Genomic DNA, 12,467 nt, shown 5'->3' on the forward strand with positions numbered 1-12,467 from the left:
TGGCTCTACTTGTGTGTGTTGAGACGTTCAGTGTGATGAACATCGACAAACCACACCACAGATCCCAGTTATCACCTCAGATCTGTCCTGAGAATTTCCACAACCAAACTGACGCTGAACTTTGACGCACGGGCAGAAAAAGGTGACCAACACCACTGTTCCCACTGAAATTAAATGTACTTTCTTTACTCTGTAAATTGTATCAGTTCACACCAACACTCCATCTGATACTGGCCCGGCCGTCGGTCAAATTTTAAAACTTATTGTGGACCCGCAGTGAAACTCCAACAGTAACCTACTGCACTGTGCTATTACTGTGTAATGCTGTAAAAGCAATGCATTCTGGGAGTCAAAATACTTGCTTCCCTGGGAAAGCAACTATTATTCATTTTGAAGTTCTCATAAATATTGAGTAGCCAGAGCGGAGTTTTGCAATTAAGATAATCTGTCAATCTCATAATTTTCTATTTGAATTATAATGTTTTCCGGGTCTGGGAAATCACTTTAGTTTTAGTTTCCCACTATTTTGTAATATTTTTAGTGGATATATATATATATATATATATATATATATATATATATATATATATATATATATATATATATATATTGCATGGGGTAGTACCAGCCTTGTTAACGTGAAGGAACAACACAGATTAATTCTTTTCAATTTTGATCCTCAGACCAGACAAAAAACGCAAGAAGGAAGACTACAATCTAACGACCTCACGGTAAATCCAGTTTTCAAACACCTTTGTTAACATGTCGCACATGTTTCTCAGTGTGGTCGTCATGCACGTTAGCTAGCTACGCTATTAGCTGTTCATAGCTTGGTTAACATCTAAACACTGAACGCTATCAGGAACAGGCAACTTCTAAAATAGCGAGGCAGACAAGGGGGACTGTTTTCTATTTTTATTCACATTACCAATTTGCAGATTTTGGCACGCTGAGTCATCCTGAGCGTGTTTAGCTTCACGGTTTTTGATGACCAGCACAATACCCTCAGCTCTTATTTGAATTTTCCCAGACTTTTCTGAAATTAAATAACAAGTTACATTTTTTTGGGGTCAAATACATAGATCACATTTAGAAACTAAATGTAGATTTTGGATTGTGATTTATAACTAATTTGCTTCGGTTACTTTCTTTATGCTGTGATGATTATAAGTTACGGAAGGAAACCTTACTGCTTAGAGTTATTTTTAATATTTATGATTAGCCCCTAAGTCCGTTTCACATGTGAAAATATTGTAACACAGGCCATAACACTACATCTTTAACACACTGACATAACTGAATATGCACATGCAATTCAAATACAATTAATTCATAAAAATGTTTCCATAGTTTTTAACGTAATACATTTAAATATGCACAAAACTCCTGAGCTCTCATCGTTTGACCTTTTATGTGCACAAAGATATTGCAATCAGTGGCTCCCACCAATGTGGTGGTTATAGTGGTTATAGACTCTGTAAGGTGGTGGTGGTGGTGGTGGTGGTGGGGGTGGTGGTGGTGGGGGCGGGGGCCTTACAGTCGTCTGTGCCCAGGGGCCTGCTGTTTCATAATCTGTGTGTTTCTTGGTCGCATGCGGTCGCTGCCACTACGTCACCATTCACATCACCTCTCTGTAACTCTCTGAAAGGCACATGACAGATCAGTGCATTTTCATAATATCATCATCCTCCATTCAGCCTCCTTTCTTTCCTCTCTTTCTCTCTCTCCTTCAGCGTCCTTTCATCCCTGAGTGCATTCAGCCAGAGGCCAATCTGTCCTCTTCCTCTGCTCTTCACATGTCCTAGCTAATGCCCTCCGTCATTATCACTCCATCCCTTTCTTAGGCTGCTACGTTCACCAATTTTCATTTTTGTCATCAGCTCTCACAAAAGCTCTTCCTCCTTCAACCATCTCAAGCCCGCGTCCCCCACCCCAGCCTTCCTCCGCCGGCTCCGGTATTATTGCTCCAAAGTTAAGTGCAGTATCCGTACTGCAACACACCAAACACGGGATTGGATTAAAGTGTGATTTAATGGATGGAAGGACATTTTCTTCGCTCTGAAATTGATTGTCTCCAGCGACCGGCGGCATGTGGCGGCTTGACATGAGTTGTACTTGTGTTTTTCTCCGGCTCTGAATTGTCAGCGCTGCGATGAGTTTAAATCAAAGTCTTTTTACGTGAACGCATGCGTCTACGTTGTCTACTAATTTGCCTTTTTTTCTTCTAACTGTTTCCTCTTCTCTCTCTCTCTCTCTCTCTCTCTCTCTCTCTCTCTCTCTCTCTCTCTCTCTCTCTCTCTCTCTCTCTGTCACCTCTAACCAGCGTTCCCCTTCTTTCTTCTGTCTCTGCATCCGTACCATTCCTTCATCCCCCTTTCTCTAACTTTCCTCTCACTCCATTCCCTGCAATCCCTCCTCCTCCTCTTCCTCCTCCTCCTCAAACATCACACAATCCCCTCCTATCCAAATCCAGCGCACCCTCGCTCTCTCCCTCCCTCTTCCTTTATCTCTCCCTCCCTCTCTCTTTCTCCCCTTCATCTCACCTCCAGCCAGCCAGAGCACCCTCCTCCTCTTCCTCTCGGATCCCACAGCCCGCCTGCTCTCGTCCACTTTCTCTCTCTCTCTCACTCTTTGTCTCTTTTCTCGCTTTCTCTTGTCTTTTATCTCTCTTTCTGTCTCTTTCTGTCGTTCTGTCCTCCACTTCTCTCCAGCAGCCAGAAGCTCGCACGCTCGTCGCTCTTCCTTCAACAACTGAGGATTCAGAAGCACTCGGGACGAAGACCCTGTCACTGGAGGTAAGAGTCCACAGTAGGTCTGTTTGTGTGTGTGTGTGTGTGTGTGTGTGTGTGTGTGTGTGTGTTGGTGGTCATTTACCTTCCATGCATCAGCTGCTGCTTTAGGAGGGGAAAGAAAAGAATAAAAAGCTGTTCTGCAGTATGACTGACATGACAGGATAGTGAAAAAAGACAACCGGAGCTACTTGACGATGATGATAATTATGATGAAGACTGTAATGGTGTGTCAGGGGAGAGATGAAAGAAAAGCAAGGAATTAGAGAAGCAGTCACAATCGACTGCTGCATACCAAAAAAAAAAAAAAAAAAAAAAGAGTTCATAAAGATGGAGAGAAAGGCAAAAATGAAATCAGGGCATGAGGTAAAAAAATAAATAGACCAACCCAAAAAATAGAAAATGAATTATAGAGCAGCGAGAAGAGAGCGGGAGAAATAATTCAGAAATGAGAATGGGATGCTGATGTTTCCCGGTGAAGCAGCTGCGTGCCTACAAACGCAGCGGAGCCAGCCTCCTCCTCTCCCGTAACAATCCCATTCACAAACAGGACCTGAGAACAGGGGATGGTGATTGGTTCCCCGAGCGCTGTGGGTCTGTGTGTGCATCAATGTGTGTGTGTGTGTGTGAAAGAAAGAAAGAAGGGGAGAGGGATGAACACCCATTGCATTCCTATGCGGGTGATGCTGAGGCTTCAGCGCAGATGCTTGAATGAAACGGCGGCGTATGTGCTTGTGCATTACCCTCACATGGTACTACTACACAGGAACGTGGAGAAGCTGAGGGGTGTACATTGAAATAACACAACACCACGGCGTCTCAAGGACATCCGTGTGAACAGACTGTGGCATGAGTGGTGATTTAGTTTTTTTCCCCCCACAGCCTCAAACTTCATGTTTCTCCCTCATTGCGTCATTCTCAGCGCCGCTCCAGATTGTCATCGCCCTCCCCGCCGCCGTCGCCGTCCCGGCCACAATCTCACTGCCACGGGCAGCCCTCTTAGATTAACAGCTGTCCAAACAGAAATGCTCTCCTGCCTCGCCGATGCAGGCCAATTAGAAAGTGACATTTGTTTGGGGAGGGGAGAGGAGCTGTTGCTGCGCTATCGGGAGGTGATGGAGGAGGGCGAGAGACGCAGGGGAGGCAGGGAGGAGGAGAGATGCAGAGATATGTCCCGGAGTAAAAGGACAATTCAAACCTGCTGTTGATGCTGGAGGAAGTCATTCACACAATAATCTAGATGGGATGAATAACTTTGTCTGAGTCAACGGCAGATGAATATGGTTTGATGCAGGCGAGGTGGGGAGAAGAATTGAAATCTTTAAATCAGTCCGTTGGGGCAGCCAGACTTCAAAAACCAGCAGGGCTGACATGATGGCACAGTTGTGCATCATCTGCATATGTATGAATCTGTACAGTACGATATCGCTTGGGGAAGAAGGTAAATAGAAAAGGTGATGGGGTCCACAATCGATCCCTGAGGTACACCGCAAGTACGTTTCATAGATGAGGAATCGGACTCATATCATTTGAACCACTCAAGAGGTGAAACAGAGTTCACAGAGGCAAGAAGAAAAGCAAGTGTTTTATCATCAGCCTCACTACAAAATGAAAGAATACAATTAAGTAGCCATTATTTTCCTCATGTCCCAGAAGCAGGATACTGTAGATGACAAACAGGCGATACTTTAACTATTCACTCGCCTCTCTGGACGTTCACTTCTGCCCGTGCTCTCGCTCCCTCTCGCTCTCAAACCCACGCATCATACCTCCCCTTAAACTTCATCACCACTTCTCATTTCATATAAAAGTCCGGCGTGATGCATGGCGGCATAACCTCACCTGATTTCATGGGAAATCAGTGATTTAACGAGCGTGGCGCTCTGTGGAGTGTGAAATACACAGGTGTGATATAATGCTCCTGGGGGAGGAAGCCTGGCTATGGGACGTGTGTGTGTGTGTGTGTGTGTGTGTGTGTGTGTGTGCGTGTGTGTGAGAGAGAATGGTTTTGTATGTGTATCAGTTGCGTGAGGAAGACAAGGATAAGGACAGACAGGTGGAAGTGTGAATGAGTGTTCGTGAGAAGGACAATGAGACAAAGAAAGGTGTATGCGTGGCTGTGTGTGTGTGTGTGTGTGTGTGTGTGTGTGTGTGTGTGTGTGTGTGTGTGTGTGTGTGGCTGTGCAGTACTGATGCTGGTGCATTCAGGGGAGCGTGGAGAACCAGTATAGGGAGATCTTTTCAGTGGGATTGGGCCCATTGGATTGGGAAAGACATTAAAGCAGCTCAACAGTCAGACTGTGGATTCATTCATTTCATGTATGTGTGTGTTTGTATCGACAACACGTGGTCTAGTGGGTCCTATTAAGCGCTCTGATGAACTACTCTAAGTGCTGCTAGATGCTGGTTTAAGGAGGCTCTCGTGGACTGTGAATTGAGATGAAAAAGCGGTGTTCTTCACACTCGTGTCCATTCTTGTGTTTCCATGTTGTGCTTTGTTCTGGGGCAAACCACCATCCTTAATGTCAGCACATCTGTTTGACTGAATGGAGGTTCAGACTAAATTCACACAGTCATTTTTCTACTACTGTGCTGTGTTCTCCCCTGACATTTCATGTCGCGGGTGATGAACTGTTCTTTTGTCTGTGCTGCTGCATAACGGATACTGATTGAGTCTATAATGAGGTGAATCATCCAGAGATGGCTTGCTTCAATGCTTTGTTTTAAAAGTCCTTACACTTAATGATCATCATTAATGGGGCATGCAGTCATCTGCCCAGATGTTCGCGCAAATCAAAAATCAATCGGAAAGTGTGAAATCATTTAAAGCACTATTAGGTGTGGTCATTTCCAATGTAGGAATCTCAACTGGTTTGATTTCAGACGCATTCAAAAGGAACAGAAACGCACACAAGCAGCAACTTGTATTTTCAAGCCGCACATAGAAATGCATTCCTTATCTGTTAATACCTTGGGACGCACGGTGCAAGCCTGCGTACAGACTTGAGGCAAAACCACGCACAATGGAAAAGAAAAGACACTACTAGCAGTTGCGGTGATGGTGTGTAGGCGTGTGTGTGTGTGTGAGTGAGTGTGTGAGTATTCATGCGAATTGTCTGGGAGCCTATCATTTGTCCTGCATTGCCAATCGCCCTCTGGTTGTCTGTTTTCACTCCTCTGCCGTTCACTGTTGTGTGGAGACACAGCGGTGAATGTGAGTGAGAGAGGAAGACCGCCAGTGGGCGGACTGGAGAGGGAAATGCCATTTTACCGGGAAAGATGGAGGGATGGTGGTTTGTGTGGGCTTGTTATCGCAGGTGAGAGAGGTCAGCTGATTGTGAGGAGTCAGGGGGCAGCACGGCTCTCATGTAGGCAAACATCCATGGAAAGATGCATCCTGGTAAATTAAAAGTATATATCATTTCTCTGTTTCTTTTGATCTGTTTTGATCCTTACTTCTCATTTAACCGCTGTTTAAACCAGTTGTGATCTTTTCCTCCTTCCTTCGACACATCCTCCACCACCTGTGAGCTGATACGCAGCCATAGGATACGCGGTGACTGCTGAGCATATGGTCACGGCAGTCTGTCCACCACCTAAAAGCCTTTCTGGATAATTACAACTCTGTTTGGAGCCACGGCACAACGCTCGCCCAGGGACAATGTGCATTTGGGCTGTTATTGACTTGAAAAGCACAATTAACCCGGTGTTCAGGGCCCTAGTTAAAAGGCGTTAATTAAAACACCAATTTCGATAAAAGAGAATGAGGAAGTTTTTTAGTTTTTTGCTGAGATGACAGATTTAAGAGAAGGAGGGGAACCTGGGGGTTTGGGCTGCAATCAGAAACACTCAGAGTCATCTTGTACAGCTTGTATAGCATGCAGAGTGAACTTTATGCTGCATTTGCTTATCGGGACTGCATGCAAAGTCATCCAGGTTGATAACACACACAGGCTTTGATATACCGTGGCAGCACGGGTCACTGGACCCCGTCCCGCAGATGCAAACTGATACAAATGGGCTCACGCAGGTGCCCACACACACACACACACACACACACACACACACACACACACACACACACACACACACACACACACACACAAACTGTGCGCTGATGCAGAGCAGGTCACAGATAACAACGCAAATCTCACCCACCAACCATCCAATCACACCCACACAACACACACCCACACCCACACACACACACACCCACACACACACACACACACACACACACACACACACACACACGCACACATTTAGAAGTGATATCGTAATGGGCCCAGACAGAGGGACAGACAGGCCCGCCAAGGTCAAGGGCGGATGCTGAGCGAGGCGACTGGCATCTGGAGAGCGCTCGATGGTCGCGCTGATACGCGAGATGATCAGTGAAAAACGTGCCCGCCGCAGCCGGTTTGGGGCTTATTAGCGTGTGTGTGTGTGTGTGTGTGTGTGTGTGTGCCAGCAGACACTCGTGTAGCGTGCTCATCGAGTCATTGTTTGAGCGGGTGTCAGCGCCGCTGGAACCGAGCCACCTGCTAATAAGGAATTATGAGCATGAGGTGAACAGCATCTATTGAAACCTCCGATGTTGCGTTTCTTTGAATAAGTGACGGGATGGATGGATCGTTCTGCCAGACAGTCGCTCAGCTGGATTTTGTGAGGTCGTGTGAAGGTGTTGCACCCAATCCCAACGAATAGGAAGCTCTCGGGTGGCAATACCTGCATTACTATAAATACCTTTCTCCTTTGATTGGGTTCTGTGCCGTCGCTCATTTGCGCTCCCGCTTCTAAAACCACACGCACTCGAGAGACTCGCTCACCTTTTGTCAAATGTTCTTCAAGCAAAGCGCTTCTTTTCCTTGAGGGGGAACTCGGGTCCAAAAGGCGGGTTTGAGCTATTTGAAGGGTTGTTTCTGAGGACGGCGGTGGCAGAAGCGCAAGTATTTTTTAATAAGGTCAAGAGGGCGACAGTAACTTTAGACTGTCACGGGTCAGCCCGCTTCCAATTAGAAAACCTGTGACCTCTTAAATGAGATCATTACCGAACCCGTGGTCATGTGGGAGAGAGCGTGAGCTGAAGGGGATTGAAACTTTTCTTATTTTAGAGCCTGATCTTTTTTTTCTTTTTAAAGACAAATTTAATGGGATGATGATGATGTGACCCATTTTATCAAAGCCACTTAAAGCCTCCATCTTTTGGGAACAAAGTCAAGTATCTTTAGACTTACATTGTTACGATCCTGAGGTTAAACGTTTACCAGGTCGACACAGGTGTGTTCTGTAAAAAACACGAGTAATTTAACTCTTGTTTTAACTCAAATGTGCAACTATTCATAAACTCTTTCGAATAAAGTTCGTAATATATTGAAAGTAAATCATTTATTTGAAATTCTAGAAAAACCCCAACCTCAACGCGGCCGCGTCCCGGTGGTTCATCCTCAGTTGTGTTCCTAAAACTTTAAATCCACAAAATAACTTTCTGAAATTGGAGCACCACTTTAAATTCTTCACCTGTCCCCCGTTCCATATTTAATGTTTTCAAAGTGGGATTATTCAAAGTGGGAGAGGAGTTTTTGCCTCCCAGCGCCGCACAAGTGGGAAAAGGAAGTGCCCTACATGCAAAGCAACGCTACCTTGAAACAGCTCGAGCTAATGTGGAGCAACGAACTGTCAACGGTCAGATGGAGCGACACCGTACACTCGTGAAGTGAATACCGGCTCATCTCAAATCGTGCAGATTAGGCGAGATGAGGCGCTGTTGTGGAAAGCAGCGTTCACTGTGAACAATATCCATCGCTCCCTGACCCGCGGGACCAAAGGCCAGGGGAAGTTTCTCCATCATCCGTTGCTTCCTCCTCTTTCCGTATTCCTCTTTTCTTCTGACCTTTACTTCCAACTGCCTGACTCCACATTTAATGTGATCTGCAATCCTTCTCCCATCGCCCTCTCTCTACAGGCGCAGTCTCTGCATTATCGCCTCTACAGTACATGGCCACTCGGCTCAATGCTGAGGCATTCCCAACGGAGCCTCTGGAGCTGGTCTGATTCATCCAGGCCAGAGCCTGGTCCTGACTTTGAATCAAAGCTTTAGGCTCAAATACGACCTGAAGGCGAGGACACATCTTTGTGCACGTGCCGTGATGTCCGACTCTCCTTCAGAAACAGAGATTAACACAATCAACTCAGACTTAACCCACTTAGTGCTTCAAAAAAAAAAGATTAAGCAAAACATAACCAGCGATATCATCTGTGTGATTCCACACATGCGTCTTTTCTTCATGACCTGGTCCCTACATTACCGACAATGCTCACAAACATTTCTTTGCAGCAATCCATTCTGAGACTCCCTCTCTTCACAGCAGTTTGTCATTATTAGCGGCGGAGTCTGTCATCGCCGCTAACAGACCTGCCGAAAAGTCTGCAGAGGTGAAACGTGAACATTCGGTCTCATTGTCACGGATCAATATGGAACAAAAGGCTCCGCACCTCAGCGAAAAAAACAACAAAGAACGTGATTGAACTTGCCGTTGTGTTTTTCTTTGGGTGGCGAGCAATAAAACACGTCTCAAGAGTTTAAATATTGTGATGTTCTCATACAGAAATTCATATGATGTGATCCAGCAGGATGAACAAAAGGCAGCAGCAGCAGAAGCAGCACCCGATTACGCAGTTTATCCCACATCGCACTCCCATTCACTTCCTCGTCATCTTCAATCTGGTGACTCCATGCTGAGGCCCGCGGTACCGTCAGAGAGAGGTGTTGGTTTGGAAACACACGACGCTTCTGCGAGGCTTCAAATTGCTCTTCTGTGGAGAAAACACGTTTGAAGTTTGTTTTGTGTGCGTGTCCTTTTCTGCGGAAGTGATAATAATACACGTTTCCTGACATGTTAGGAAGCCGTGTGTTACCCTAACGCGTACAGTCACGGAAGTATGCAGCACCCTGTGTCGTCTCTATTCATGTCTTCCCCTGAAGATATTCCTCGTTGATACTGTCTCTGTCTTGTGTGGCTTTATGAATGGCTGCACATTTCTTTCCTTTAGCGCGAGCGTGCATATTCCACCCTCAACCCTCACCCCCCCTCGCCTTCCGCCCCATTTTTCCGTCCGGCTCTCGACTCTTTCTTTCGCTTTGTAAGAAGGCCCGGGCCTCGGCAACCGGGCCCGGGGGGCGAGTCCCCAGCGCGAGAGTGTGGACCGAGTGCCAGGATGAACGCGAGACACAGGGAGGGTGCGTGTGTGTCCATGTGCGTGCCCTCTCTGGGAGTGCTCGTCTTTGTGTGGGAGCAGTGGAGAGTGCGCTACTGCTGCTGTGACTGTTAGGGTTTTCTGCTGCAAGGTCAACGGAGCGCAATCCCCCCTCCTCCCAACCCTCCTCCTCCTCCTCCTCCTCCTCCTCCATCCCACCTCCTCAATCGCTCTCTTTCACTGCAGGAGTTGCTGCCAGTGACACGAGAGTGTCAGCTGCTGCTGCTGACCAGGCATCACTGCCGGGGTTAGGGATACAGGGCAACACACACATACTGGCATCCTCGTGCACGCTCGTGCGTGCGGCCCGGCGTCGCTCACTCGGGCGAATGCAGATTGAAATGCACGTACGCACACCATGCCATGTTGCGGCGCCGAGGAAAGGGTATTGGCGGGCGCTCGAGTGGATGCGTGGATCTGGCAGACTCTCGCGCGCCGCTAAACGCGTCGTTATGCAACTGCGAGGGCACGCCATCTAGATTCAGGCGACGCTGAACCACCACTAAGCGCAGTGCAGTCGAGTCATGTATCAATATACGAACCACTGGTGTAATGATGCACAAAATGAGTTGGATGAATAATACATTCTCATAGATGGATGTCTAATTGCAAGTAGCAGCAGAAGTGGGACTCCTAATTATGATTTAAAGTGGTTGACAGTGAGGACTCTCACATGTATTTTGCCTCGATGACTCAAGGTCAAACTTCGCTCCTCGAGAAGAAAGAAATCTGCGAACAATGTCGGCGAACGCCGCCCCCCCCCCAGATACTCTGTGTCCGATGAATTTAACCAACTTCAAACTGTGACTTTAACAACCCCGCCTCTCCTCGCTGCCTCCTCTCTCCGCCCCTTCTCCGCTTTCCTCTCACATCACAGACGTGGTCCAGAATACAAATTGTGTTTTTCTTTCTTTACTTGGGTGGCCCATGATGCTGCGGGGCGAGAGGGAAATGGGAGACGGGAGTGGATGCGTCCCACCATAAGAAAAGGGAGGCGACAATGAGGCGGCAAAGCTGCTCGACAGGCAAAAAAAAAAAACAGACAAAGAGAGGTAGAAAAAGAGAAACGCAGAGAAGGAGAGAATATGTGGAGATGAATGGAAGATACAAGAGCAGGGAAAAAAGACACGTAGACAAAAGGTAAAATGATGACAAAGGAGGGTGCACTTCAGGTGTGTTAAATAAAGGACGGGCTCTTGAATAGTCTTCAAAAGATGTGTCTCATTGTTTGTTCAAAGCAACAATGAGACAAAGTCTCCCCAACACGGTGCCGAAAGCTGCATTATGCTGCAGAGCGAGTGTTGATTCCCAGTGGGATCGGCAGTGCGAGTGACCCTTTCACGTTACAGCGAGTCCTTTGATTCCACGAACAGACCGAAAATATTGATTGGTGGCGCTTTGACTTTTTTTTTTCCAGTAAGATAATACAGAATATCAGGTTACCGCCTGATTCACCGAGTCTGCGTTCACAGGGAAACTGTGTCGTGGGACGAATTCAAACTCAAGAAAGACAATGAAACAACTGGCATTCCCGCACAATGAGTCCATCGGTATTAAGATTATCCTTGTCATCGAAGTCCACGTGAGGAGGAGATGTAGGAGGACTTTCACCCATGAGACCGCTGTCCGTGTAAATGCACTACATAACGTACTTAACTTACATGATCTTTAAAACAAATCATTCAAAAGGTTTTTTTTCACACATTTAACGACCTTTCTGTTTTTTTTTTTACTGTTTGCCAGACCTCAATCTTACGCCAAATGACTTGCATCGCATGTATTAGTCCATCCAGACAGTCTGCAGGTCGAACAGATATCCGACAGGGACCAAAGAAGTTCAGGCGATGACAGGATGAGACCCAACAAATTAAGAAGGCCCTTCAGAAACATGGCCGTCACGTTGTAGCTGTCCCTCACTCTTTGCTCCTCGCTGTCATTTCCCTCTCCCCACATTAACTTCAGCTGAACGTTGCGATTCCCCCGAGCTGATTGGAGGGTTATTCAGATCACCTGTTGATGTCGCCGGCTCCTAATTAGGAATTGAGAGCAGCTTGGTGCATTTCAGCTCTTGGCCAATCAGAGAGTGAGGAAGCTCTTTCCTGAGGGGCTGACGCGAGGTGGACAACTGAACATGCCGGTCCTCAACTTATTAATGCAGGCTTTATTTCAGCAGCTTCAGCAGGGACCTCTGATCTTCAGGCTGTCCTGAGCGAGGCCGGTTGCAGGCGTGGCGGTGCCGCTGCGAATGTTCTGCGTGACCCACCAACGCAGAGGAGGGTGCTGTGCGCTTCACAAAGCCGCTTGTAATCGCAACTCAAACCCGCATTAAAAAAGGACTCTGTTGATTTAGTGCTTCACTTTAATGAGGTTGGCAAGAGACTGTTTTAAAAGGGTCAAACTCTTACGCAGGAGACTCTGAGATAT

The 12,467-nt window shown here is 46.8% G+C and overlaps 1 protein-coding gene across 2 annotated transcripts in view; it reads left to right on the plus strand.

Annotated features, from left to right (window-relative positions):
• The first annotated feature begins 2,518 nt into the window (after window positions 1–2,518).
• Window positions 2,519–12,467, plus strand: part of pvalb6 (parvalbumin 6) — a 37,302-nt gene continuing 27,353 nt past the window's right edge. For both annotated transcript variants that reach the window (XM_068578700.1, XM_068578702.1), the window contains exon 1: window positions 2,519–2,795. The gene's annotated coding sequence lies outside the window, so the exon portion shown is untranslated. The remainder of the gene's footprint in view (window positions 2,796–12,467) is intronic.

Source organism: Clinocottus analis, unplaced genomic scaffold (genome assembly GCF_023055335.1).
Source record: "Clinocottus analis isolate CAN_PGR_092001 unplaced genomic scaffold, fCliAna1.0.p SCAF_16, whole genome shotgun sequence".
NCBI lineage: Eukaryota > Metazoa > Chordata > Actinopteri > Perciformes > Cottidae > Clinocottus > Clinocottus analis.